At 34.9% G+C, this 23732-nt stretch overlaps 1 protein-coding gene across 11 annotated transcripts in view; it reads right to left on the bottom strand.

The window, feature by feature from the left end:
- The window catches only part of TANC2 (tetratricopeptide repeat, ankyrin repeat and coiled-coil containing 2), a 642298-nt gene that overhangs the window by 514972 nt on the left and 103594 nt on the right, over positions 1-23732 (bottom strand). The window contains exon 1 of one of the 11 annotated variants that reach the window (XM_077163522.1): positions 12605-15272. The exons of 9 other annotated variants lie outside the window; for them this stretch is intronic. The gene's annotated coding sequence lies outside the window, so the exon portion shown is untranslated. Of the gene's footprint in view, positions 1-10698; positions 10963-12604; positions 15273-23732 lie in introns of those variants that run through there. One more of the 11 variants, XM_077163520.1, reaches the window with a different exon arrangement.

The following is a 23732-nucleotide window of genomic DNA, read 5'->3' as shown; positions in this document are numbered from 1 at the left end:
TGAGAAAGCCCTCTTGACCAAAAAGGGGAACAGAGAAATGAGACAAAATAAAGTCTCCACGGATGAGAGATTTCAAACAGAGTCTACAGTTCATCCTGGAGGTTATTCCTTCACATTATATAGATATCCCTTTTTCGTTTATGGTATATTGAAGTGGCTAGAGGGGAACCAATAAGCTGTGTTCCAGGATCCTTGATTCTTAAAGAAGACTGTATAACTATATAGCTTTTACACTATGACTGTGATTGTGAAAACCCCTTTTATCTAGGGTATGGACAGGTGAATTTTTTAAAAAGGATAAAAATAAATAAATAATAGGGGGAGATAAAGGGTAAAAACTGAGTAGACTGAAATACAGTGGGTCAATGAGAGGGAAGGGTAAAGGGTATGGGATGTATGAGGGTTTTTTTTTAAATTTCTTTTTCTGGAGTGATGCAAATGTTCTAAAAATGATCATGGTGAAGAATACACAGTTAAGTGATGATATTGTGAGCCAATGATTGTATAATACGGTTGGACTCTATGTATGCAGCTATTTCTCATTAAAAATATTATTTTTAAAAAAAAGTAACAGCTAGAGAAAAAGAACAAAAGCAAAAGAATACAGAAGATAAATCAAGTAAAGAAAGCACTGCATGAAGGAAAAAAGATCAGGTGTTGATAGGCCAAATAATATGAAGACTGAAAACTGACTGCTGAATTTAGCCAATGTAGATGATTTAGTATGGCTTCTAAGGAATGATGGGGTTTCATGAAACCTAATGGGATTCAGGAGATTTAGAAAGAATTTCTGGAAAAGGTCCTGCTTCTCTTCCTCCAGACCAGAAGCAGATCCATGGGAACCCTGCAAATGCTGACTGTCATCTTATAAACACAAGAGGGAATAAACAATAGCATGACAGTGGCACTACAGAATTGTGCAGAGTGGAAGACAACAGGATCCTTACTGACATTACTGAATTAGTGGAAACAACCACCTTATGTCTGGACTGCAATGATATCGGCCAAAAAATCCTCTTAATCATATAAGTAGGGGTCAGTAAACGATAACCCATGGGCCAAATCTGGACTGCTACATGTTTTTGTATTGCCAGTGAGTTAAGAATGGTCTTTATATTTCTTAATGATAGGAAAAAATTAAAAAATAAATATTCTGTGATGTGGAAATATATGAAATTCAAATTTCCGAATCTATAAAATAAACTTTTATTAAAACACAGCCATGTTCGCTCATTTATATAAAGGTCTGTGGCTGCATTTGCACTATATGGGACAGAGCTTATTAACTGCAACAGAGATTATATAACCTGCAAAGCCCAAAGTATTTATTATCTGGTTCTTTACAGAAAAAGTTTGCCAATCTCTCGGTATCAGCAATTCCGAGTCGAAATTTCTGTTACTTGCAACCATAAAATCCTAAATAATATGCTCCCCTATATTCTGGCAGCATTGTACTACTTAGTGATATTCAAAGAGGAAATGTGTTATAGGGACCTCCACCAATTTATTTATGCTTTCTCCTCTGCTTAAAAGGCAGGTCCCTGCAATTGACTATATAATGCAATTGTAGTCAATATATATTCATGGTTCTTGGCATCTAGCAAAGCTGACGTGGACTCAATCTTTGAACTATTACTATTTAAGTATCCTCAGAAAAATTAATTAAATCGCCTGAACCTCAGTTTCTTTATCTGTGAAACTGATGTAGAAATACCCTACAGGCTTATGAGAAACAAATGTAGTTATGGACATAAAATCTAACATGGCATCTGGTACAAAGTAAACATTTATTAAATAATGTGAACCTTCATCCAAAACCATTATGATCAACAACATCCATTCACCTAAATACAGCTTAAAAGTCATTTCCTATCCATTCTAAAAAGACTTTCCAAAGTCTACAAAGAAGAATTGTTTCATCTTCTGTATTTCCATACCATATTATACATATGATGTATTACAGCACTGCCACACTGTGTGACAGTCATTCTTTATTTCACTATCTCTGGACTATGAGACACTCAGTATGCCAGTCTGAAAGGATTATGTATCCTACAAAAACCATGTTTTAATTCTGATCCATCTTGTAGAGGCAGCCTTTCTTTTAATTCCTATTCAGTACTGTAGGCTGGAAGCTTCATTAGATTATTTCCACAGAGATGAGGCTTGCCGAATTTCAGGTGGGTCTTGATTAGTTTACTGGAATCTTTTAAAAGAGGATACATTTTTGGAGAGATTGACAGAGCCGCAAGAACCACAAGAGCCCACAAAGCTAGAAACCTTTCCACATAAAGAAGGAAAACACCCCTGGGAGAGCATCATGAAACAAGAAGCTTGGAAAGAAAACTAGCAGATACCACCATACTTACCATGTGCCTTTCCAGTTGAGAGAGAATCCCTGAATGTCATCGGCCTTCTGGAACCAAGGTATCTTTCCCCGTATGCATTAGATTGGACATTTCTATATCCTTTCTTTAATTTTGGACATTTTCACAGTTTAAGAACTGTAAACTTGGAACTTAATAAATTCCCCTTTTAAAAAGCTGTTCCATTTCTGGTGTGTTGCATTCTGGCAGCTAGCAAACTAGAACATTCAGTATGGCTTAGAAAGCCTTTTTCATCTTGGCATGTTCAGTGTAGACATGAAATCTACAGTGGGGATTCTTAAATGGGTATTGAAAAAATTTTCTCAAGGGTCACCTCTAGAATTAACTCTTTCATAGAACCAAAGCAAGTTCAAGAAAAAACAGTGCTATGGGTGTGGTCTGAGATACAGTTCAATGAGTCCAGTGTCTTCCTTTTCTTATCCAAGATGATAGCATAAAAAGAAAAGATGTGTAGCATAATTACAAAGCACCATGGTCTTAGTCTCCACACCAACTTCAATAATCTTTATTTATCAATAGGAATTTTCATAGGATGCTCAGATCCACCTACACCTGAGTTAGTTCTTAACAAAACATCTATAGTGTCTCTTCTTCTAAAGAAAAAAGGACGCATTCTACACCAAATAAATATACTGATTAACATAATATTATCAGTGTCATAGCTTACACTCTTTAAATCTATATTATAAAATATTTTCAAAGCCTGACAGAATATAAAAGTGGCAAGCTACAGGTTTTCATAGATCTAGCTACATACTATAAATCTCAAGATGGAAAATAACTTGGTCATATGAGTTATTAATCTGTATTTGCCTAAGGCATTCAATAAATATGTCCCAGAAATAAACCCTGATCTGAAGCTTTAAAAAAGTTTTACTAAACATAGAATATTTTGATGTAGCTATGCATCAAATGATGATGTCTAATAACAGGAAAGCAAACTAGACTTGTTAATTGCAAATGGAGCAATCGCCAGTAATAATGCCAGTATTTTAAAAGATGATGACAGTGCTCTCAAGGTGTCACCATGAATATACAAAATGCCAAAAATACCACAGAATTTAGTTAACAGTAACTATTAAAAATAAAGATATCTACAATTACAGTTTTTTGTGTGTGTTTTCTTTTTATAAACAAACTTTTTATTTTAGAATAGTTTTAATTTACAGGAAAGTTGTGAAGATGGTACAAAGATCCCATAAACCCCATACCCAATTTCCCATCTTACATTAGCATGGTCAACAGTCACAACTAATAGATATCTATATTTACTAAGAATTCCCAAGTACTGGAAACTGTTAAATCAGGCTCAAGAATTTGGGTAAACTATACTGAATAACCAATTAAGAGGAAGAATTTTGAAGTCAGCAATTATTTCAAGTTTACCTTGGAATGTATTCTTCTTTTTTTATCTTCCCCAAGTGTACTGTTAGATCTTTCCAACATGCCATGGCATGTCTTATATAGATTCGAAAATAAACTATATTCCCTTTTGCAAGAAGGTGACAAGGAATGGTGAAAAAGAGAACAGGCTTTAGAATAAGCCTAGTTTCAAATCCTAGATCCTGTACTTACAAACTCTACAATTCTGGCCAAGTTTGCTTTATGTCCAAATCCTGTTTCTTCTTCTATTAGAAAGAAAAATAACATCTACCTAATAGGATCTTAATAAGAACTGAATGGTACAAATTTGTAAAATACTTAACACAGTGCCTGGTATATGGTAAGGACCAAATAGACAACAACTATTTTCATTAATGTCAGTACAGTCTAAAAAGCTAGAACTTCAATTTTCCTTTTCAGTTATGCGACATACACGCACACATTTTCGGTATCCTTATTTGTTAAAACTGGACACTTAGATGGATACATATGGGTCTCAACCTTGGCTACATATTATAGAATGACACACGGATTCAGGGATTTTAAAAAATCTTTATGCCCAGGCCATATTCCAGACCAATTAAATAAGAACCTGTGAGGATGTAATGGGGGCATCAGTATTTCTTTAAAGCTCCCTGACTGATTATAATATACAGCCAAAGTTGAGAATGATTAGTGGAGATTAAGTGGTGCCATGACACAGTGATGAACTAGATACATCTAAAAGTTTCCAATGCTAACACAAAGATGCCATAAGGTAATAGATTCTAATAGTACAGTTTATCACTGGTTGTGCTTCATTGGATTTAGGAGTGGGTTCTTATAGGATATTTTATATTCAGCGAGGGCTGAAGGGATTGAGGACCAAACAGGGATATAAGGATATAATAATATGTAATGTGGAGAAGGATTTAAGTTGTAGTTAACTAGTCACAGTTTACTTCTTTGATCTGGGCGTGAGAAGCAGCATTGTCAAGATGATGATGTCATCTAGAGGTAGAGAGTCCTAAGATTCTTAAAGCTAAAATAGACACAGCATTCTTCACATTAACCTTGGGAAGCCACAGCATCTAAAGTAGAAAAAGGGTATTTAGGAACCATGCTAGATTTTATCGGACAGACAAGAATCAAGGAACACAGGGCACTTAGAGATTCAGAAAGTTCAGTATGGCTGGACCACAGAAAAAAGAGTTGGAAAAGAGGGCAGAGTCATAATCATGAAAAGTATAATCATAAAATGCATTGTCATTGTGTCATAATAATCAATTTGAGCTTGATCCTACAAAGTGTGGGGAAGAATTTGAAGGACATTAAGTCAGAGATTGACATGATCTGACTGGTGCTTTCAAAAAATAAATGTGGCAATATAAGTTTTGGCACTGAAGTAATACAGGCAAAAGGCAAAGAGATCACTACAATATGCTCAGAGGAATGGAAAGCCTGAAAAAAGATAGCACCATTGAGACTAAAGAGGAAAAGACAGATTCATGAAATATGTGAGATACAGTATTATAAAAATTGTGTTGTACTCACTTGAAAGACTAATTTCTAATCACTGTTATCAGTTTAACTTTTTCTTTTCTTCCTTGAATCTATTTCCATCAGGCTTTCTCCCCACCACTGCAGAGAATCCACACTTAAATCTCCTATAATGCCAACTAGCTAAATCCAATGATCACTTTCCAATTTTCTTATTTTCTTTACTTAACATTTGATGCAGTTAGTCACTCTCCATCCCTTGAAAACTTTTCAAGACATCATACTTTCCTACCTTTCTGACCCTTCTCCTTCTAAGACTCCCGGGTTAGTTTTTCCTCATTTCTCCAATCTGTAAATGTTGGAATGTCCCAGATTTCAGTTTTCTAATCTGCATTCTCTGCTGCACACATTCCCTTATCTTCCTGTTATCTCAAACAGACTCATGGTTTTACGTTTTATATATATATATATGCCAATGGTTTCCAAATTTATGTCTCAAGCCTGGACCTTGTCCATGAATTCCATATGTACATATCCCAGTTACCTACCCTACATAACTACTTGGATATCAAACAGATATCTCAAAATTTAATGTCCTACTGTTCTTTCATAATCTTCTCCTCCACAGTCTTCTTCCTCTCCATAAATAGCAGATCCGTTCTTTCAGTTGCTCAAGTTAAACACACTGGAGTCATCCTTAACTGTTCTTTTCCTCTCACACCACACATGCAACCCTACAGTAAATCCTGTCAGCTCACCATCATATACCCAAATTATCTCACTCTTTGCTACTACCACTTTAGTCCAAGCCACTTGCATCAATATTCTGATTTCTTGTTTCTTTCCCATCCTGTTTCAACTGATTCTCAATGCAGCAATCAGAATGGTTCTATTAAAACACAAATCAAATCATGACACTCTTCTCAAAATCCTCCAGAAGTATCCAATTTTAATAAAAGTCAATGTCCTTATTTCAAGGTCCTATACAATCTAGCCCTATTCTCCCTAACCTCATTTTCTATCTCTTCTACCTGACTTGGCTAAAGCATAATGGCCCCCCCTCATTGTGCCTTAAACACTTCAGGCTTGTACCCATATCAAGGCCTTTGCCTGAAGTACTTTTCTCATAGATATCAGCCTGGCTTACTTCCTCATCTTCTTGAGGTATGTGTCAAAATGATACCTCAGTGATATCTTCCCTGCTCATCCTATCTAAAATTGTAACCTCCACCACATTTATATAGGCATATGCTTTTTTTCCTTCCTTCCCTGCCTCACTTTTCTCCTTCGTAATTATCACTAATAACATATGCCATATTTTACTTATCTTAATTTTAGCCATCTCCCCCACTAAAACTTAAGTTTCATGAGGACAAAGAATTTTTTGTTCACTGTTCTATCTCTTGTGCCTAGAACAGTGCCTGGCACACAATAGGTGTTCAACAAATATATAGTGACAATTAATTTACAGTCCAGTGAAATTTGGGCATTTCACTGGACTAAAACCAATACCAAGATGAGATACAGAAGATGGGGAGTTGGGAAGGGAAATAATAAGCCATTTTACCAAAAAGGGTTCAACTTAAAATCTGATTTAATCTTAGCCCTACTTAGAATCTAATCAATTCAAGGTCTTGATCTAGATGGAGGGAAATATAAATAGCAAAAAATGAAATTATCTAACCCCTTAGTTTTTTAATCTTTTAAAATCAAATAAAAGTTATCAGAAGCGAATTCTGCAATGATTCTCAATTGTCACACCAAATATTTATTTTTACCTTTAAATCCATTATTCTACTAGGGAGCTCCCTATTCACCTATCTATGAATAAATTGGAAAATTCTATTATAAACTGCCTTTGAAGTTACAGACATCTCAAAAATATATACATCTAACTCGAAATATCCAAAAATGAAATTTTAACCTCCCCTTCATTCCTTCAAACCTGATCCCCTCTTCCAGAATTCTCCATGTCAATGAGTCATCACCAAATAATATCAATTTTATTTACTAATCGTTTCTTGAACCACCTACCTATCTCCACCTCCAACCTGCATCCATTCTTACATCCATTCTCCACTAAATGTTTATCTACAAAGCAGCTAAGTAAATATTTAGAAATGCAAATCTAATAGTTATCCTATTTAAGGCCTAAAATGTTTAAATGATCTCCCATGAGAAAAGACAAAAATTCTTAACATGGTCTATAAGGCTCTACTTTTCCAGACCGTACAAAAACAGGCAGCAGGATGCCTTTGGCATGTGGGCTATAATTTACCAAACCCTATGTACAATATATAAAGAATGTCTATAAAAAAGAAAAAGACAAATAATCCAACAGAAAAAAAAATGTAAAGGAAATGAACAGGCTATTAACAAAAAAAGTAAATCTGAAAGCCCAATAAAAATATGAAAGGATGTTCAGCCTCACTAGAAACTAGGGAAACAGAAATTAAATCAGAGTTATATCACCTCTCCCTTAGACTGCAAAACATGGAGACATCTAACCATATGAGGAGTTGTCACGGATATGGCAAAATAGGAACTCTCAAACATTGCTGAGTAGAGTATAAATAGGTACAATAACAAAGGTGAGAAATTATTAGTAAAAGTGAAAATTCAGACCTCCTAGCAATTCCACTTCTAGGCATAACCTTAGAAATAACTCTGATTTGTGTTATAAGGATATTAACTGCAGCATTATTTATAACAGCAACATCAGCAACAAAAACTGAAATAAGCTAAAATTCCATCAGGAGGGAAATTAGTAAAAGAAATGCATTCATAAGAAGGAATACTATACAATACATAAAGGAAACAAACTAGGCCCATATACACCCACATGACCAAAAAAAGTAAGCTGTAGAGTACTACATAGAGTGATACACCACTTGGGTAAATTTAAACACACACACCATACTAAACTAAAAACTGATCGCAGACACATTTATTTTGGGATATTTCATCTCTGATTAAAGAGCTTCAATATCAATTTTTTAAACTAAATTATAAATCTGTCTTTGTGAGTATGTGTGTTATCTGTGTGTGTGCATCTGTTATAATGCAGTTTAAGTGAAAAGCCATGACACGTTTTATTTGAAAGCTATGGAGATTTACATTTTAGAAAAATCAGATTTACTTTTTAAAAATGCAATCTTACAGCAGAATAGAGAATGGACTAAAGGATACTAAGGGGGAAGACAAAGAACGGCTAGGAAGCTACTGCAGCAATTTAAGAGAGATAAGATGAAGTGCTAAAGTTAGGCAATGAGAATATAGAAAGAAAAGCTGGCAAAGTTGAGAAATATTTAGAAAGTCTCATGAATGGGACATGAATGATTAGATGTTGGTAGCCTTTTGGGAGAGTATGGAAAGCTTCATGTATTTTAAATAGTTTTTAGACTGTATATCTGTATTAGCTGATGATGATGAGCCATCAGTTACAGATAAGTAATAGAAAAAGGATTTCAGAAAACAAAGTATCAGCTAAAGCAATTCTGAAACAGATTTCAGAAAGATCTTTTCTACTCTCCAGTTTCTAACAGAAGGTATGCGCCGTGTTTGCTCCTGAAGGCTAAGGATACTGTTGAATGCTACCACATCTTAATCTTTGGTTACTGGAGGAAGGAATGATGAAAGTCTTTAGCACTACTACAAATCCTGGCTTACCACTTACTGCACGACTTTGGTCAAGTCATTTAACCTTTTTATCTTTGCCTCTGTTTCTTAACCTGTTAAATGAGCAAAATAATAAAATTTATCCTAGAAGGTTATAAAAACTAAATGAATACAATTATGTATGTATTCATTTGTGTGTATGCATGGCCATTAAACTATAAATTAGGACAGAAGTGAGCTAATGTGTTGTATTCAACATAGTTAAGTGATTAACAATGATTTCTGAAGCTCAATCTATCTAAGTCTATCAACAATTGTAATGTCACATAATTTTTCTATGACTACCAAAAATCAATGAAATGATCAGATTAAATTATTTTCTAAGATACAAATCTATGAGTGTTGTCATTTCCTAAATTCTATCTTCATTCTTAACTTAAATTTCTCCCAATATTCTATTCTTCCATCCTTAATAAATGTTAATCCAAAGGATATATAAATAACATTCCCAGAAATTTATCTCAAAATGTCCCCCATCACAAGAATATAACAATTTCTTCATCTCTTATTTCTTCTACCCTTAGCTTTGTTGTTAACCCTGAAAACTTCATAAATAATGCCCTCAGAAACTACCTGCATCTTAGAATTACAAAGGCAGTAGTGGCTAAATGAATATTAATAAGAGTTTCCTATTGCTTAGTTGAAAACATATTACTCTCTGTTTAAAACATAAAACCTTTTGTTTTTATGCTGTAATACAGTATTTGTACATTTTCTTTAATAAAATAACATTTCTTCCATATCAAAAAAATCTCAGCTATTTCCTCAGCTTATTTTGTAACATTCTCTTTCAACAAAAGATATCTTAATTGCATCCAGTTCTCTATCACAAATTTACAGTACTCATCTGTGCCAGCCATTTTGTTTTCAGCTTGTAACACTAACAGCCAGCTGCCTTCAGCCTGATTCTATTAGCATATTGGTTAATTTAGGGGGAAAAAGAACACAGAAACTAAACTATAAGGAACAGTTGTTTTTCATCAGAATACTTTTCTGTTTGACATTATACTTTAAATATGCTTTATCTTATGATGCCTCTCTATCTCCTTTCAATACAATGTATTCTTTTCATGTAAATGCTCATTCCTGCTCACAGTAATTTTTCCCTCACCCAGATCCTCTAAACGAGGTTGACTTATCACTTTTAAACATAACAATTTTCAAATTTTAATAGCATAAACTGCAGGCATATATTTTGAATATTTGATGTAAAAGCATAGAAGGGTCATATGTTTGATGCTGTAATTTGTAACTATATTCCAGCAGACCATTTAGTCAAGAATAATAAATACATTAAAGCTAAGGTACATTATTCTCACATCCCAGGGGTGTTTCTAATAGTCAGCAGACAGCAAACAATTCTCCACCTGTTCTGACTTGCCATATCCCACTGTTTAAATGTCAATAGCAATGTGCCCTCACCAAGCATCACTGATATCTTACATGACAAATTATTTAACACAATTTTAATATGATGGGGAAGAGTGGGGACAAAGAATTACCATCCGTGCCCTGTTTTTCATGATTCTTTTTTATCACACCTCCCCTATCCCACCAAGTCCCACTCACCCATATTTAATAATTATTCTGAAATTACATTACTCATTAACTCATTCTATCACTTAACATAAAACTATTTTTAGAGAGATTTTTCTAGCTCGTTAACTAATGTTATTTAGAAAGTTCATTAACTTGAAGACTATCACTTCCTTCAAGTAACAATAAGCAAAATAAACAAATAAAAATCTGAGATTGACAAAAAATAAAATACCTGCAAGGAAATAAAATGCTCAAAGATGAGGATCACTGAAGTGTTTTAACAACTTCATTTTTCTTCCAAATCCCTCCCCTATCTGCAAGACATTTTTATGTTTATACTGTGACGCTAACTAACCACCCTGACTGCCGTAGAAGCCTTCGGTTAGAATGCAATTCAAGGCTGCTGTGTCATGTGAGGAACCAATCAGATTTCTTTGTTTCATCTGCAACATTCCATCAGGGTTATATAACATTTTAGATATATGAAGCATTCTAATAATATATTATAGTATATTTCAGTCTACAGTAAGGTATCTATTGTCATTAAATTTGGCATACAAAAATCCCATGTTATTCTTCTGTTATTCAATAAAATCTAAGGAGTATCTTAAAGATGAGAGGTTTCATTTTTTCTTTTTAGGGAGAAAACAGAGTAAATATTCTTTGTCTGACAAAAGAGTTTTTGAAAATTCAGACTATGGGCACCTGCACACTATTAAGATTAATACTGATTCTTTATTATTATTTCTGTCTACAGTAGTACCAACACAGTGGCAGACAGCCATACAGTTGTTCATTCTTACCAAATACAAAATATCATTAGTATGGAATAAAACATTATAAATATATTTGTAAACTCATCCGGAATCCTATAAAAAAATTTTAAGCATACAAAAATTAGGTGATGTATTTAAAATTTTTGGACAAATATTTTCTCAAAAAAGAACTTGAACTCTGAATTTCATACCTCAATTTAATACCCACAACACTGATCAAAATAATGCACCAGCAGTATTATATACATCAGCATACTCGTAGTATGTTTATACTAGCTAGTCATACAGATATTCTTATTTCTGCTAGAGTTAATGCTGCATAATTTAAAGATTACTCTTTTGTGCTATTAATATAACAACTCATATATTCAAGAACATTTTCAACTGTAACCTATAAATCTGGTATTTCCTTTCTTTTTACAACTCAAAAGCATCCCACAGATGATGCTTACAAATCAGGACAGGATTTAAAATAGTGCCCCAACACAAAAAAACGCTGAATCTGTTGGGTGTGGCTTAAGTAAACATATCTTGTCATGTCGCAACTGGACAGCTCCCCAATAACATGCAGCCACTGACACCCAGAATATATAAGTCCATAACTAAAGTGCTTCCAGGAGGGGTTAGAAAACTAAACCATCACGTTCTTTCCATGCTTGATGTTCAATTGTTTCTATACTGTACTTCTAAAATGACAGTGCCTTGAGTCAATGCTAAGCTTTGCTCAAGAAAGCAAACAGAATAATTTACTTGTCCTATTTCCCCATCCTCTCCTTTATTTTCATGCTCACTGTCCTATAACCTGGATGTTCCTATAAACATTTTATTTTAATAAAACAGGTAGTCCTCTAAATCACGACTATGCAATGCGAACTTACACTGCATTACAGTCATCAATAAAATATGAAATGCCAACTCCACTGTTAATTCTACTGATTTTCCATATCGCACCAGAGAATGCTCTACTAATGCTTTCTATATTATTCTAAAATGAACAATATAAGAAAAGAGTCATTGACAGGAGCTGCGACAAATATGCAACAGAAAAAATGTAAAACATATAAGCGCTTATTTTTTAAAAACCTAGTGTTAACAGGAAAAAATACTTAATGAATATACATATATACACATTACACATATTTAGTACAAATATAAATCTATCTACATACTAACATGCATGCATTAGTTAATGCTACACATGCAATATACCTGAAGCTCTATATAGAGAGGGCATGCAGATTTCATTCTCAGATGTTCATAATCAAATATCAAAACAGCTAAGGATGCCTGACATACTGAACTATATCCAAGCCTTTAATCCTGTTAAACAGTTTTCTATTCTCCACAGTGTAGCAAACCCACCTCTGGATCATATTGATGGTTATTTTTTTTCCAAGTCCTGTACATGCTGCACCATTTTGTTTGTCTCCTGGACAGTGGAGAAATCGGCAGAACAGCAGTGAAGGAGTGTACTGGAGTCAGCAGAGTCAGTGCCAGCCTCCTACTGCAGTCTGTATATTGAATGCACTCAAACCCACAGGTGCCTACGTAAAATCCTCCAGCTGCAGCCTGTAACTTAATGTTTTCTTCAGCAGATCAGTATGCTACTTTCACTTTGCTTTCACCCAATAAATGAGCAGGATACACAACAATGTGCTACCTTTAAAAAAATGATTTGTTTTTATATATCACTTACACAGATAGTGACTTTATTAAGCAGCAAAAATGAATGACTTTTTAAATCATAAAGATTCAGAAGGACAAATGCATTTCTAACATTTCTGAAATTCCAAACTGAGAATTTAATTTTCTTCCAAGGAATGACAGTAAAAATCATATGTAATTTGTCAAATCTCACATAAGTAACTCATGAAAGTAGTTTTTTCACATACCATAAGTACATTAAATTACAAATGCATGATTAAGCTTGTCCCTGACCCTATCTTTTCATCAACAAATAATCCACTTATATAACTAAGAAAATAAGGAACTTATCTGTTTAAAGGCAAAAAGAATCTAAGTTTACTCAACACTCAATAAATGACATATGAAACAGGAGGCTCACAATCCTTTCATATAAATTTCAAACACATACACTCCTATCCTACCAGAATTATAACATTTAAAAACTTGGAGAAACCTTAATAAATTCAATAAATCTAATCATTTCATTTTTCAGATGTGCAAATTGAGGAACAGAGAGATTAAGGCTAAAGTATCTTACCCAACATCACAAAGCTAAATAAGACGACAAAAAGGACAAATACTGTATGGCTCCACTTACATGAATATCTAGAATAGGTAAATACATAGAAACAAACAGTGGATAAGAGGTTACTCAGGGTTGGGGAGAGGGGACAATGGGGAATTATTACTTATTGGGTACAGAGTTTCTCTTTGGGTGATGAAAGACTTTTGGAAATAGAGGTGATAGTTCCAAAACATTTTGAATAAAATTAATGTCACTGAGAAACCTACAACCTCCAGATGGGTCCCTGTTCCAGATAAGTCCTGTAACCTAGAGGGCCCAGCCTCTCCAGAACATCAGATAGTTCGATCCCCCTACCCCATATTATTGACAACCCCTTCCAATGAGAAAAAGTTAATATGGCCATAGCCCAAATACCCCTAAAGAGAGGGACAGAGGGATCAAAGGTGATGGTGAAGTTATACAGAGAAGACAGGATTTAAAAAATGAATATGAATGCTGAATCATTACATTGATATCTCTTTTGGGCTTCAGTATCTTAGAGCAGCTAGAAATAAAAACCTAAAATTGTGGAACTGTAACCCATACCAAACTCTGAAATCTATTCTACAACTAATTGTTGTGCTGTGCTTTGAAATTTATTGCTTTTTTTGTATATATGTTATTTTTCACAAAAAAGAAAAAGAAAAGTTGATTATGATGATAAAACGTATTTATTTCTTCTAGCCTCCTATATTCTGAAGCAGCTAGAAGGAAAAATCTGAGAGGATTGTATGGTAGCCCATGACAAACTCTGGGATCTCTCCTGTAACTACCTGTTGAAAAGTACTCTGAAAACTATTGCTTTTTTCTTTCTTTGCTTTGTATATATGTTATATAATACAATTTAAAAAGTCTGTTTCAAAGTGTGCTGGTTTGAAAGGATGTATGTCCCCTAGAAAAGCCATGTTTTAATCTAAACCCCATTTCATAAAGGCAGAATAATCCCTATTCAATACTGTATGTTTGAAACTGTAATCAGATCGTTTCCCTGGAGATGTGATTTAATCAAGGGTGGTTGTTAAACTGGATTAGGTGATGACATGTCTCCACCCATTTGGGTGGGTCATAATAAGTTTCTGGAGTCCTATAAAAGAGGAAACATTTTGGAGAATGAAAGAGATTCAGAGAGAGCAGAGAATGCTGCAGCACTATGCAGCAGAGAGCCCATCAGCCAGCGCTTTGGAGATGAAGAAGAAAGACACCTCCCGGGGAGTTTTATGAAACAGGAAACCAGGAGAGAAGCAGATGATGCCATGCTAGCCATGTACCCTTCCACTTGAGAAAGAGAAACCCTGAACTTCATCGGCTTTCTTGAACCAAGGTATCTCTCCCTGGATGCCTTTGATTGGACATTTCTATAGATGTGTTTTAAATGGGACATTTTCTCGGCCTTAGAACTGTAAACTAGCAACTCATTAAATTCCCCCTTTTAAAAGCCACTCCATTTCTGGTATATTGCATTCTGGCAACTAGCAAACTAGAACACCAAGGATAGAGGTTACCTCCGTAGATGTCTAAGGAATACTTTAGTCTTGCTTTTTGTTTTGTTTTCTCTTCTTTCTACTTATATTAAGCACCATTATGAAATCACCAGGTTTTGTACATGCAGTATAATCCTCAATCAATTACAGAAATTTGATTATTCTTTTTTCATTGCAATAAAATATACATATTAAAAAAATTAATGCCACTGAACTATACACTTAAAAATGGTTAATATGGAAAATTTTATATTGTATATAATTTACCACAAAAAGTGACAAATCAGATTCGTTAAATTTAAAACTGTTGCTCTGCCAAAAAAAAATGCTAAAATAAATAAAGCAAGCAAATCACAAAACCAAAAAAGGACTGAATATCCAGAATATATAATGAACTCTTGAAATTCAACAGTAAGAAACTAAACCTAATTTAAAAGCTGGCAAAAGATCTGAACAGACACTTCACTAAAGACAATATATGAAGGGCTTAAATAAGCACATGAAAAGATGTTAAACATCATTAGCCACTAGGGAAATGTGAATTAAAACCACAATAATATACAATTGCATATCTAACCGAATGGCTTAAATAAAAAGTTACTAACAATACCAACTGCTGACAACGGTGTGGACCAAGTGAAACTCTCATGCATTGCAAGTGGGAATACAAAATGGTACTACCTTTCTGGCAGTTTCTTATATGGTTAAACAAACACTTACCATATGACTCAACAATCACATTCCTAGGCATTTACTCTAGAGAAACATTAACTTACATTCACACAACAACCTGTACATAAATTTTTATATTCTAGTTTTATTTATAATCATCAAAAACTGGAAGAAAAAAATAACCAATGTTCATCAGTGAAGAAATGAATTAAAAAATTGTTACATCCACCTAATGGAATACCATTCATCAATAAAAAGAAGCAAACTATTGATACACACAACCATTTGGATGCATCTCAGAGGCATTATGTTAGATAAAGGAAGTCAGTCTTACTATATTCTATGCCATTTATATGACATTCTCAAAAAAAGCAAAACTATAGAAATGATGAATAGCTCAGGGGTGGGGGTGGAGGGAATAGGTGTGGCAATAAAGGAATATCATGATATATAACATATGATAAATCTGAATTATGGCAGTGGCTAGAAATATCTATACATGTGTCATAGAACTGTAGACCAAAACAAAAGTAAATTTTTGAAAACTGTTTTAAACCAAAAATCTCAACCACCAACCACGTGGTTAAGACTTCCAATTCTAAACCTCTTACTCTTCACTCTCCTCTGGGTCCCTAACCCATATTAATAACTTTCCTTGGATATTGCATTATCACCTCGGATTTAACATCTTCAAAAATGAATTCATACATTCCCCACCAAACTGCAAATGAATGGCTCCACTTAGTCACCTAAGCCAGAAATGTGCATGATGTGTCTGAATGTTAAGTTACAACATGATTAAAACAGTAACTTGATTTGTAGCATTGCTGTATCCCTAGCAACTCTAACTTTATCTAGCACATGGTAAGCACTCAATAAATATTTTCGTTGAATGAATAATTAAATAAGTAAAACCATGGCCCCTCTTTCATTTGAACCACATCCAATCAATCATCAAGCTCAAATGATTCTTTCTTGACATCTCTCTGTTCCCACTGCCACCCCTCAGTTCAGACCCTTTTTAATCTCTCATCTGGATGTTGTAGCCATAGCTCCTGTAAGATTTTGCCTGCCCACCATCACTCACACACACACACACACACACACACACACACACACACACACACACACACTGTATTCTAGGAACTGCCATTACTCCATCTTCTAATTTATTCCCTCCCAAGGCCACAGTTGACTTCTACCTGGACGGGCTCCTAAACTAAGCTGAAACAATCACTGACCTTACCCAAACCCTAATCCAAAACATAACTGATTTGTTTAGAGGTGGATACTGGACCTAAGTTAGGCCAGAGTTAACCTGCCCGTGGATATATGGGTTTTTTAAAAACATGTTTTTCTTTATTAGAGAAGTTGTGGATTTACAGAACAATTGTGCACAAAATATTGGATATCCATATACCACCCACCACCAATACCTTGCAATGTTATGGAACATGGGCATTTGGATTTGAAAACAATAGAAGGACATCTGTATCCCTCTCTGTGTGTCTGGACACAGATATAAAACTCAGGTACTGTGTTAGTCACCACATTCCACCCCTTGAACTGAATAATGGGGAAACTAACATGCCAGGTCAGAAAAGAACAGACATACAGAAACAAGCAGATATAGGAAATGGGAGACAGCCAGAATACGAAAATACTGAGATATAATTCACTACGTGTGTCATGTTCTCTTACAACTTCATACCTTTACACTTGTTCCCTATGCATGAAACTTTCTTTTCCCCATATCTCAACTGGCAAACTACTATTTAGGCTCGATGATAGTCATCATCTCCTCCAAGAATTGTTCAACTCCCCTCTAGTCCGAGATGGAATCCAGTAGTACCCTGTGCAGAACTTGATCATAACAGTTCTCACAATGTATTTAAATAGTATCAGTTGACTTACACAACACAGTATAATGAGTTAGGGACAATGTATTTTATCTCTAAGTAAATTATATCCCCCCGCACTTTACCTGGCCCAGGTGCCCACTATATAATTATGAATGGAAAGACAGAACACAGAGAGGGAGAGAGAAAAGTATCTTAATAGTACGTTAAGCTTAAGAGAATGAACAGACTAGAAGACTAATAGAAAGATTTATTAGTAGTCTGGCCATCAACTTTTTAAGATAAGAACAAAGAAAATTGGTAAAATAACAATATACTGAGTAAATAAATGACTGTCCTAATCAACTAGCATATGAATAAGATTAAAGACAATGGAATGAGACAAAAAGTAAATTTTTAGAACAAAGACAAACCAGGCATTGCTTTGAAAAAAATAATACTTTTCTTGGTATTATCTTTCTCTCTCATTGGACATTCCCCCTTTTCAAGCAGCCAGGTCTTTTGTAGTTAGACCTCAGGATGGGATGTTGATACCAAACAAAAGCAGTGAATTATCTGCCTGATGAGCTCAAATGACCAGTTCCTGAGACACCAGGGTTTCAAAGAGAGAAAGAGTTTATCACGAAGTACAAAAACCGATCAGATCGCCTATAGGCCTAAAAATCTTTCTCCACAAACTGCAGTAACTCTGATAGTTTTACAGTATCAAAAGACGGAAGTAAAAGTCATTGAACTCTCACTTCGTATATAAAATTGCAACTGACTGAGGCAATCATGTCTTTTCTTTCCTGAAGATTATATCAAAGGTTTAAGTAGTCAGGAGTTTGGTGGCATCTTGTATTAAGTTGAGAGAGGTTTTATTTTTTAAAAATTGTGTGTATTTTAACTGTGATTTTTTTATTCCTCTTTTTTCATGGAGATTTGTTAAATGGGGTACAGTTATCTGTTATAGGTTGATATGTCAGTTTCTTGTATGTTTGAGTGTTTGAAAACTCACTCCATCATGCCTTAAATGTAAACTAATTGACTAACATTAGCATTTCCCCATGACTTTCCTGATTACTATATGTTAGTTTTTTTGTTTGATACAATAGAATATTAATCTCAGTCTTTTATTTTTCTGCCAATTCAGTCGTATAATATTTACTGAAAATTTTAGGGATTCTTAAGCGTAGCATGTGTGAGGATTAGAATTGGGCATATGAAATTTGAAAATGCCTCCTTTTGAGTTGTCCATGTCTTCTCCTCCATGTTTATTGACTTTAGGTAGAGTATTTAGAAGAACAGGGGAAGAGCAGAATGGCAAGCATAAATGGAATGAGCCCAGAAGTAAGGATTTGGAGCAATGAGGGGCTGAATGTATTTTTAAAGTAAGGGACTGACATAAGCTGATTAAAAGCCTAAATCCTTTCATCATTCAACAGGATCTTTTGCCCATCACTTTTTTTTTAAGTGTAATAAGAAAGATATTTATTCATATGGGAAAGCTTTAATTTTAAAAAGCATCTTATAAACAGTATGATGAGTATAATTTAGTTTATGTAAAACTAAATAAGAAAGCACAGAAAAATTTCTGAAGGATACATATATATAACAATGCAATAGTAGTTATCAACATATAATTGGGTTATAGACAATTCATATATTTCCTTACACATGTCAGATATTATGATATCATGACAGACTTTTTTTTAAAAATTTTTTTATTTTGAAAAATAACATATATACAAAAAAGCAAGAAATTTCAAAGCATGCCACAATAATTAGTTGTAGGACAGATTTCAGAGTTTGTTATGGGTTACAATTCCACAACTTTAGGTTTGACTTCTAGCTGCTCTAAGACATTGGCGTCTAAAAGAAATATCAATATATGATTCAGCAATCATAGTCATTTGTTAAATCCTATCTTCTCTCTATAGCACCACCTTCTCCTCTGATCTTTTTCCCAGTCTTTAGGGGTATTTGGACTATGCCCATTTTAACTTTTTCATGTGGGAAAGGGCTGTTGATAATATGGGATAGGGGGTGGAACTAGTTGGTATTCTGGAGAGGCTGGTTCCTCTGGGTTTAAGAATTTATCTGGCCTAGGAATCCATCTGATGGTTGTAGGTTTCTGGAAAGTAATCATAGTTCATGGAACCTTTGTAGATTGGGGTTGGCAGGAATGGTTTTGTTTGGGGTTTGGCAAGCCATGATAAGTAGCATTAGTCTAGCTGAAGCTTATGTTAGAGTAGCCTCCAGAGTAGCCTCTGCACTTTATTTGAATTCTCTCGGCCACTGAATTTCCTCATTACTTTTTAGCTCATCTCCTGTACCTCCTCATCTTGTTTTCTCCTTTTCAGCCACATTCACCTTCTCCTGCTTTAGAGGGCTTTTATGCTTGCTATTCCCTTTGCTCCCTTACTTCTTCATTCAAGTCTTTATTCACAAGTAGCCTTTTCAGTGAGATCTTTTCTGGCTATCGTGTCTAAAATTTTAACACCTTCTTTATGTCCCCCTCTTCTCTTTTTATATTTTTCTCTGTAGTAATTATCACTATTTATTTTATATGTCTTATTCTTTTTTTATTATCTATCTTTCCTAATGGAATATGAGTTCCTTGATGATAGCCCCTTCTACATGCCTGTTTTATTAAGTGTGAAATTTTTAGAGGAAATAAGAACTGTATGTTAACATTTTAAATTTGATTAGATCATGACTACTCTCTTCCCTGGGCAGTGGTTTATTTTTTTTTAATTTTTAAAATTTTTTATTTTTTGCATTGTAGCAGTTAGAGTGATTAGAGTAACCAAAGAGCCAACTTAAAATGACTGAGACATCAAGGGGAATTATTAGTTCACATAACGAGAAATAACTTAATCATTTACATTCATCCTTAATAATTAATAATTAATAATTATCCTTAATAATTAATTTAGAAATAACTTAATCACCTGATTAAAATAAAATCTCTCTCAACTTAATACAAGATGCCACCAAACTCCTGACTACTTAAACCTTTGATATAATCTTCAGGAAAGAAAAGACATGATTGCCTCAGTCAGTTGCAATTTTTTTTTTTTTTTTTTTTTTTTTTTTTTTTTTTTTTTTAAAGGAAAGACAGAGAGAAGGAAGGAAGGATAGAAGGAAGGAAGAGAGGAAGAAAGGGAAACATCTTTTAAACATTTTCTTGTTTTATTGTATTTTGTTTCTCCGTTTTCGTTACATGGGCTGGGGCCGGGAATCGAACCGAGGTCCTCCGGCATAGCAGGCAAGCACTTTGCCCGCTGAGCCACCGCGGCCCACCCCCAGTTGCAATTTTATATATGAAGTGAGAGTTCAATGACTTTTACTCCTAGGACCACCTACTTCAGTGTATAGTCTTGAGCTTACAGCTATATTAATTTCATCTGTAAAATGAAGTAGTATTTGCTATAAAGATTAAATGAGGTAATACATATAGAAGTCCTTTGTGAAACACAGAACACAAGCAATATAAGGTAACTGATATACAACATATACTTCATCTAAGACAAGAAGATTAACTACATGACTTATATTCTTTTTCAGTGCCAGAAGTATATAGATAGATAAATGTAAATATAGTGGCACTATGAACTGCTGCAGAAATAAAAAGTATATATTCCTTACCCTTAGGATAGTTAAACTATGATGGAGGAACAGTTCTAGGAAAATTCATGAACAATACAAGACATTATGTTATTAAGTTTTACATTAGGAATATAGGCAATAAGCACTACAGAAAGTAAGGGGAAATAGTGATCATTTATAACTAGAGTGAGCTATAAGCTGGACTTAATGATCAGGTAGGATTTAAAGAGATGACTTGAATACAAACGGGGAGTTTACTTCAGACAAGGTGAATGCTATGATCAATAGGGTACAGAAAATACAAGGTACTAAGAAGGATGATGATTCTCAGTCTCTGAGTTACAGGTAATAAGGCTAAAGAAACTAAGATCACATCCTTCCAAGTTAAGAATTTTCTGATTATTCCTTCAGGAAAATTAATATGTTAATAGGACAGTGGTGAGGACAGAGGGAGAGACATTTGTTAAAGTAAGAGAAAATAGTATGTATATTCTTTCATTCAACAAATGAACCACTAAATTCCAGGTACCATTCTAGATCTGGGAGCAGACCAGTCATAAAGACAGTCAGCCCATGAACTTATAGGATTTATATTTAGTGGGGAAGACATAGAATAAAAGCAAATAAGCTAAGCTAAGCAGTAATGTATACTATGAAGGATAAAAAGGATAATGAGATGGGGTTTGAACACTGAGGGGTTGGAGAAAGAAGACCAGTAAGGAGATAAAAGAAAGGTCACTGAGTGTTAAGAAAGAAGATTGGGGAGACAGCCTTTATATAAAAGGCTTTGAGGCTTAGCCAGAAGACTTTGAATTTTATTCTAAACCCTAAAGAAGTCTATTGTAGGATTCTATGGTAAGGGATGATGCTATTTGATGCTTATTTAAGATAATTATGATCATTTGTGGGTCTGGGCAGTGATAAAAGACTGGCCTGCCATATTCAGAGGCTCTACTAAGATAAAGAGAAACAAGAAAAAATTTTAATCACTGTGTAAAATGGCTTAGCAATACAGAACGGAGGTCGACAAACTTTTTCTCTAACAAGCCAGCTAGTAAATATTTTAGTCTCTGTCACAAGTATAGAACACTGTTGCTATAGCATGAAAACAGACCTAGTATGTAAAAAAATAAGCATGACTGTGTTACAATAAAACTTTATTTACAAAAACAGGCAGGGTATCAGATTTGGTCTGCAGGACGATGAAGGAAATATTTTAGGCCCATGGGCTTTACAGTCACAACCAGTGAACGACCCAATTCTGCATAGTAGTGCAAAAGTAGCCACAGACAATACATAAACAAATGGGTGTGACTGCATTCCAATAAATTGATTTAAAAAAATTCGGAGCCACTTTACAGGGCTAGTATGTCAACCCTTGCTTTAAAGAGAAGCAAGTGTACAGGCCATGTTTTCTAACCATTATGCACTAAACTAGAAATTAGTAACAAAGGATAGATCAAAAGAACTAAACTTTCAACTGATTAACTCTTAGGTAAAAAAGAAATCAAAACTGCAATTAGAGGGAGGCAGAGCAAGATGACAGTGTAAAGTGGTGTGGAATTTAGTTTGTTCTATAGGCAGCTAATAAATAGACAGGAACTGAATAGAACAACCGTTGAGGGGACATCAGTGATTGGACACACATTGTACACCAGTCTGAAATGGGTGGAACAGCTGAGATCCCAAAAAGAACTGTAAGTCTCCCAAGCAGAAGGGGCCAGCACCCCTACCCCAAGGTCATGGCTTGTTTCCAAGGGAAAAAGAAACAGACTTTACGAGGGGCAAGGAAGGTACCTCAAACAAGCTCCAATTGTGGAATTAATTAACAGGTTTGGACTGCTGCAAACAGGCCAGAACACAGATAAACCAGGAGAAAGAACTTGAAGGAACCAGCAGTTTTCACCCCAGAGAAAGGGGGTGAGCTGACAAAAAAACACAACAACAACAGAGGTTTTTTGAGTTGGACAACACAAAATACAGGAAAAGGACTGGACCCCAAGAAAATGGGGCACACAGACCCTGGAGACACAGAATCATATACCAACTCCACCTCAATCTTGATAGGCAAACCTGGAGAGCTAGGGTCTGACTTTGAAAAGACATTTTTTCTCTCTCTCTCTCTTTTTTTCTTTTTTTACTTCTTAACTGAACATTAGATAAAATTGCAAGCACTCTCAGTCTTCAGCACTGCCCCAGGCATGGATAGAATTAAGGCATGTCTGAGAAAAAAGTAATTAGTCAGGTGAATTGGGATAATTCCCTAAAAGGTGTGTCTTCCCCAAGAAAAGGAGGAATGGGGCCCAGCTCAAGTGGCAGCTCTTATTCAGAGAATTCAAGTCCCAGGGACTGGAAAACAGAAGCAACCTAAGCCCACCTTTTACCTCAGCCTCTGTTTCAGCCATACCAGAGGAAGGGAGAGGCTGCTGAGCATTTAAGGCACAGTATCACTTTAGCTGGTGGGAACCTGTAGGTTGGCAAGCACCACAGGCTGGGCAAGATACAAAAAGCACAGAGTCTAGAAACTTCACAGGAAAATCTGACAAACTCCTGGTCCACCGTCAGGGAAACCTGATACTGGTTACAACCTCCTCCTGAGACTGGGCCTGTCTGGTCTGGGAAAATCTGACTGGGGT

This window comes from Tamandua tetradactyla, chromosome 6, assembly GCF_023851605.1.
Source record: "Tamandua tetradactyla isolate mTamTet1 chromosome 6, mTamTet1.pri, whole genome shotgun sequence".
NCBI classification, from domain to species: domain Eukaryota; kingdom Metazoa; phylum Chordata; class Mammalia; order Pilosa; family Myrmecophagidae; genus Tamandua; species Tamandua tetradactyla.
Note: the sequence above shows the minus strand (reverse complement) of the source record. Positions and strands in the feature narration are given on the sequence as shown.